We start from the raw sequence: 6,979 nt of genomic DNA, 5'->3' as shown, positions 1-6,979 counted from the left end.
CGGAATCACTTTTTCACACAGGGCCATGTAGGATTGGGTTTTTTTATAATAAAAATCTTTGTTTAAAGACATGCATTTTGTGTTTACCTGTTATCTTGTCTAATATTTCAATTTGTTTGATGATCTGAAACATTTCAGTGTGACAAACATGAAAGAAAAAAAAGAAATTAGAAAGGGGGCAAACACTTTTTCACACCACTATATTTGTCAATAGGGCTGTGCAGCTCTTCACTGGTGAACAACGTGGTGCCAATGTTTCCAAAAGCAAAGCACTCAAGATATTTCTCTCTCTGTCTGCAGAATCCAGACGGAGGTGCACCATTCTGTTTCCAGACCTGCAAAACTGTAGCGTTTTACCTTTGTATTTTTCTGTTTTGTTCTCTGTGCTGGAGTTCTTTTAAGAACTTAATGGCTTTATCCAGTTTGTTATTAGACTATCGTATGTCTCGTTGAGGTATTCCCAATTAAGAAACGCTCTGCATACGACATTTTGCCGATGCAACTTCAAACAGCAGGCAGACATCTGCAACACATAAGTGTGCTATCTAGGGAGTTAGAAGAACTGTGGATAGTATCACCTAATGGTTTGTCTACCTACAGAAAATAAACCCAAATTATCCTGATAGCTGAAAGTAAGAGAGGATGCAACAACCGATCAGGAGGGACAATGGGGTGTGATGAAAAATACAGTGTAATGACTCAGTTCTCAGGAACCACTAACACATGAGAAACTCAGAATCCCTGTCACTTCGTCTCCTGTCTCTGGGCTACATATTCAGCAGACTAAAACGTGTCACATATCATTCTGTCTCATAACTGTCCGATCAATCTCTTTTTTTTTAATTATCTCAAAGCAACCCTCGCAGTGAAGTAGAAAGAGAAAGAAAAACCTCTTTGGTGATTCAGGCCACAGGCAAGACATCAGAAACTAGACACTCAATATCAGTTTCACAGTAATCTCTGTACTTCTGCCTGTAATCTGTACGGTGAGACACAGGCTTGAAAATAAATCGCTCCCATGTTTCTGGAGAACAGAATGCAATTTGTATACCTTCGAACAACATGCTTGTTCGAAGGTATACAAATTGAATTCAGTGCTTGTGTGTTGTGTTTGGAGCTAATAAAGCTGATGGCACTTTGAGCTACTGGCTTGATTAAAGAGAGTTACTCTGTCTTTTCATTGTCTTTTCCCCCTCATTCTAATTCTGAGTCTCTCTTTCTCATTTCCTCTGTCCGACTGCTCCGAACACACAGGAAGAAAGGATCAGAGGGGAAAGAAAGGGTAGGGAGGAGGGACGGAGAGAAGAAGTTGGGCGGTTGTTAACCTTTATAGAGACGCCACTTTGTTGATTTTCCTCTGTGTTTCATCTTGCACTTCAACTAATTAAAGCCATCAAACAAACACATGCGCACACCGAGAGCTATGGGCATTTTTCTGTCTTCTAATTAAAGCATCTGTTTCTACCTGGTCTCCACTGCTTTGGCCTCGACTGCTCTCCTCTTTCGCTCCATCGCCGCAGCCTTCATTAAGACGAGAGCTGGTTCATCATGAGTACATCTTGAGCATTTACGAGTCCACACTGCTGTTGCTGCTTATGTCATTTTCTATGAAGATGCGGATTGATTCAGGTTTGTAGCTGCATTGATTTACTCCTTCACCCCTCTCTCTCTCATTTTGTCAACCTTCCTCCGCCTCTCTTCTTCTCTCCCCACGGTCACCTCCCCCAACCTCTCTCCCCCTGCTGATGAAGAAGCCCCGGCCATCATTAGTGACCCCAGCGCTACGTCAGCTATAGTTTAGCAGACTCTTGTGGGAGTTTCGACTCCCACAGCACTTCCACAGACCAGGATTTCACTTTTACTAGTAAGGTGAATCTCAGTTCAGCAGAAAAAAAAAGTCTTCTCTAAAGCATTTAAGTAGCATTTCAGCTGTTTTGATAATAGACATTCACACGTAATGCGTGACAAGCATGTCAGGCAGAGCTGCTAAATACACTGAGGTGTAAATCCCAGATCAGGTTGGTAAATCCTGCAATATTATCAACAATAAAAGAAGTGGTTTCCCAGCAATCATTAGAGCGCACTAGCGACTTGACAGCCAGCTGCTAAGAAGCATCCACCAGAGTTTAGTCTTTGTTATTTTCTTTGGTCGTGGCTAATCAAAGGAGCAATATGATGAAAGAGGTTGTCAAATTTTAATGCTGACAACCGTAAAAACACTAGAAATGTCTTTCTTCCTCGGGATTCCACATGGACAAAACAACAGTGTGATATTCTTCATGTAGCATTCTCAGCTTTTGAAAGGGATCCCATTTAGTCTGTAGAACTTTTTATCTTTCATGAGAGAGAGAGAGAGAGAGAGAGAGAGGAGGTGCTGCATAAATATATGCTCATCAATATGTGGCGGTCAGCGTTGATAATTATCCCATACACTGATTTATTTGTGGGCCGTCACAAATAAATCAATTAATGCTTTCACTACCACCCCCTTTGCCCCCAAACAAAGCAGTCTCTCCCAAGTTTTTAACTAATATCATCTTCATAACGAGGAGCAAGGAGTGTGTTTTTTACAAAACAGATAACGTTTCTTTACGCCACCGGCTGAAATAAAAAAATAAATCAAGTAAATCCTGACTTTTGAACAGCTGTTTTTCTGCACATGTAGCCTGTTTATAAGAGCAGTATTCAGCAGTTACAAAACGTTACGTTAACGCCACTCTCTCCTGACGAGTCTAAGCATCAGTGGCAGTAGCTGCCGGCTGTTAGTTTCACATTGCTGTGCTGCTTCTGCAGATGCTTCAATAAATTAAATGTAGATTTGTTTGCGGTTGAAAGGTTTTTACTGGTTGCACAGTTTACAACGGACGACAATGTTCTTTGCATCTTAGACTGTGGCACAATAATGGCAGCAGCTACTTACAGCTGTGGAAAGAACGCCTCTCTACCTCGTTCTACATTCTTCCTTTAGTTTTGGCTATCAGTGGACATGAACAACAAAGTCCGGTGCCTCTGACCTGCTGCACAGTTGCCTGCTCACGTCAAGGATGGTGCGTTCAGTAACGTAGTAAGGCAGCATTACTTGCCTTAGTAACTAATAATATAACTGTTTTAGAAAAGTAATTAGTTACACTACTAGTTACTGGGAAAAGTAATAATATTACAGTAACGCATTACTGCCCAACACTGGTTATGGGTAACCATAGGTCACATGAGCGTGTGTAGGAGCCGACATACACGCCTCTCAAAAGCCTCCCACTCAGCATTATACTGACTCAGGAAGTCCACGACAGCATAGCATGGTTAGCAACTTCAGTCTGCGTGCTTGAGATGCAGGTATGCAGGTATGCATCTCAAGCACGCAGATTGGTTGGCCCAAGTCCTGTCGGCAGGCGGATTTGAAACAGACAAACAAATATTGTACTTTTGTTCCAGTGTTAAAAGCTAGAGCTGGTGCATACTGCAAGACTCTCTTCTCAGATTGTTTAACCCTTTTAGATCACATCCTCAGTCATCAGATGCATGATGATGAAAGCTTGAAGTAACCAGTTTAAACCAATAATATCATGACCAATCCACCCAATCAATCAATCTTTAACTTGTAGCTAAGAGAAGCTATTGCGAGCAACAGCATGGTATGTCTGTGTGTCTTCATGTGTTCACCGCCGCAATCCTTGTTCCGTCTCCCCTGGAGGTCAGAGCAGAACCGCTGCTCTTTCGCATTGAAAGGAGACAGTTGACATGGTTCAGGTAACCTGATCTGGGAGGACATAGACATAGGAAACACAGCGCAGATTACATATGCCATCTGGCCTGGGAACACCTTGGGATCCCGCAGGAAGAGCTAGAGGATGTGGCTGGTGAGAAGGACCTCTGGACTACCTTCCGAACTCTGTTGCCACCCTGACATAGACCTGGAAAACTGGTGGATTGATGGATGGATATTTTTAACCTGGCATCTGGGACGCATCACAACATGGTGAAGATATGTCCAGGAACCACTTGACCTCTCAAAAATGTTTCTGTGACAGGCAAACTGTGGCAAAAGTCATGTAGTCTGCATTAGGCTTGACAGTGCTGCTATATGTTTATGACTTAAGTTAACCAGATACCAGACATTTTGACAGATAAGATCTTCAAGGAAAGGTCTTGCCTTTTGCAGCTTTACCTCCTCTTTTCCAATGCTTTTGTTTTCCTCTGTTCCTGTACCTCACCAGGATAAATCCATAAATGCCCAAATAACCAGCACAAATATTTGGTTTGTACTTGGATGGAAAGAAAATATGCTGTTTTTCATAGTCTGCTGAGCAACATGGTCGAAGTATCAGTATCTTTTCAGTCAAAAATCCATAACTCTGCAGGATGTTCACTTCGACCAATCAGAAAGCAAGAATATTGCCAGTGCTCCCCTCCATCTCCCCATGTCCCTCAACGATTTTTTTTTCTCCAGCAACACATACACACCCTGCCGAGCAAGAGACTCTGGGTTGGCAGACGAGAAGCGCTGTCATTTGTCAGCCACATCCCAGAGGTAACATAAGGGATAGGCCGCACAAGTGTGTATGACTGTGTGTTTGCGTGAGTGTGTGTCGGCTAAATTAAGCGTAGCAGTGATGTTGTATGGAATGATCAAACAATTGATCCAAAACTTAGTTTGATGTTTCCTGGCTTGGACTCCAGGGGGTGGAGGGGCGTGAACAGGCAAAGAAGAGAGCAGAAGATGAGAAGAGGAGGGGAAGGAAAAAGTGGGAGAGGAGAGGCGGAGAAACAAAGCAGAAGTGAGTTTTGGAAATGTTGAAGGAGATGCTGAGGGTGATACACTGCGAGCAGAGATCACAGTCTCAATCTGAATACATTTAAATATATTCTTTCACTTCCTTTTAATCATACTCACTGTGGCTACTGAAACGAGCTCAGTCTGCCTCATGCGCGTGAATATGTTATTTCACAGTCTGAAGTTCATTGTTTGGAGAGAGACTTTTAAATAATGGCACTTCAGGTAATACACTACTGCCATCCAGTGGTGAGATAATGCTATTACTCATTTCCAGTGGCCTCCCAACAAACACCATCCTAAAATAAAAATAAAAAACCTAATCAGTGACATAGAAAAATATTATATCCATTTAATTATGTTCTGGGTCCAGCTTCTATGAACTTTGGACATTATTTTTGTTTCATTAGCACCACCATTCCCTGAAACACACACATATATAGATGCACAAAGACACTTAAAACATTAAGGAAACACTGAGGTGCACAAACTCATTCATACACACACACATACACTCACACACAAACCGTAGTGGGCAGTGCAACTGTAATATCATCCATTACGCTGTGATCTCCACTAATAGGCCACTCCAGTGGCAGGCTAATTCAAGAAACTGATTAGCATAAGTGAGCTATGGCGTTCATTAGCCTTATCAAGGATTCATAACACTGACCAAAATGAATGGGATCCTCTTCATGCTGTCCAAGGCAAGCACTGAAGTCATTTACACAGGCAGTGTTTTCTCTTCACTGATAAACACACATAAACACATAAATACAGTACAGCGGTGTTTTTTTTTCTCTGAGGCAATGGAGGGCAATATTGCCTTCAGTAGGTAAATGGAGAGGGAATTTGAACAAAATTAATCTAATGTTGAGAAAACACTGAAGTATCAAATGCAGCCAGCATAGTGGCCTGTAAGGAACTAATGTAGGGCTTTTTCTGCTAACAGTCATTTATTAGGAACTGAAACAAAATAAGGCATAATAGGCTAAAAGAGACTACATTAAAATGTTTCTGCAGACAGTAGTGGGAAATTAAAGTCCATACCCATAAATTCATTCAGCAAATGCTAGGCTAATGGATTTCTGTTGATTCTAAATGTTCAGTTTGTGAATCTAAAAGCTCATTTGATCACTATGTTAAAGCTACACTAATTTACATTAAAATGGATCAGAGTCTATGTGTAATGTGAAAGGCATCCCTCGTAGTAACCCACAGAGAATGATCCCCCATCAGCTCCACTGGGCATTTTAACGTCTTTAAGTTTGTTGTTTTGGTTTTACAGCACAAAACTTGACTGTTTTGGGTCCCTATCACCGCTCCCATCAGCCTTGTTTCCGGCCACAGCAGGCAGCTATTTTTCTCTGATAAACACACTGTACACTACCTGCACGGCACTGAACAGCAGACAAACAAAAGTTGGCAACTAGCTGGTGAACATGTTCCGCTGCTCCCAAGTGGCTGAAAAATAGGGTAGCTTGCCATTACGATACCTGGGGGCAAGTTCTTTAGCAACTTAGCATTGTTCTTCCATAAAGTACGCAGACTTGCAAGGAACACTTTTCTTTATTGTCAAAATTGGTGCAGCAGATATACAACTGTTTTTACAGTCTCCCTATGATTAATTCACTGATCTTGATGTGTAAAACTGATGCAGATCTGACATTTGTCCTCGGCACTGAAATGTACATAGTTTGTAGTTTTGCACGTATGGAATTTAACGTGTGAAAACATGTTTACATGGGTTTCACACAATACACCTTGAAAATGTTCCAAAACCACGTTTCTCATGTGAAAACTGCAAAGCACGTTTCACATATTTGAATTATATTCCCATGTCAAATCTTCATGTGAGACCCATGTGCTCCACATGTTAAAACCTGTGGCAACATGTTTTCCACTCTACCATGATTAGTAGATCACTCCTTATCAATGGGAAATTCATGTGGTTTATTTCACGCTGACTGGGAAGGTGCAGCAAAAGACTTCCTGGTCCCCTCTTGTGTTTTGGGTTGGGCTGCTGGAAAGTTAAAGACCATAAAATGAGTTTGGAGCAATAAATTCGCCCAGCTGAGGGGGTTCTGCCTGGACAATCAATTTTTGGATGAAGTTGCTAACCATGCTATGCTGCTGTGGCCTTCCTGAGTCAGTAGAATGCTGAGTGGGATGCAGTGTGTGTGTGTGTGTGTGTGTGTGTGTGTGTGT

The sequence above is a fragment of the Micropterus dolomieu genome, linkage group LG19, assembly GCF_021292245.1.
Source record: "Micropterus dolomieu isolate WLL.071019.BEF.003 ecotype Adirondacks linkage group LG19, ASM2129224v1, whole genome shotgun sequence".
NCBI lineage: Eukaryota > Metazoa > Chordata > Actinopteri > Centrarchiformes > Centrarchidae > Micropterus > Micropterus dolomieu.
This window is presented reverse-complemented; position numbering follows the sequence as displayed.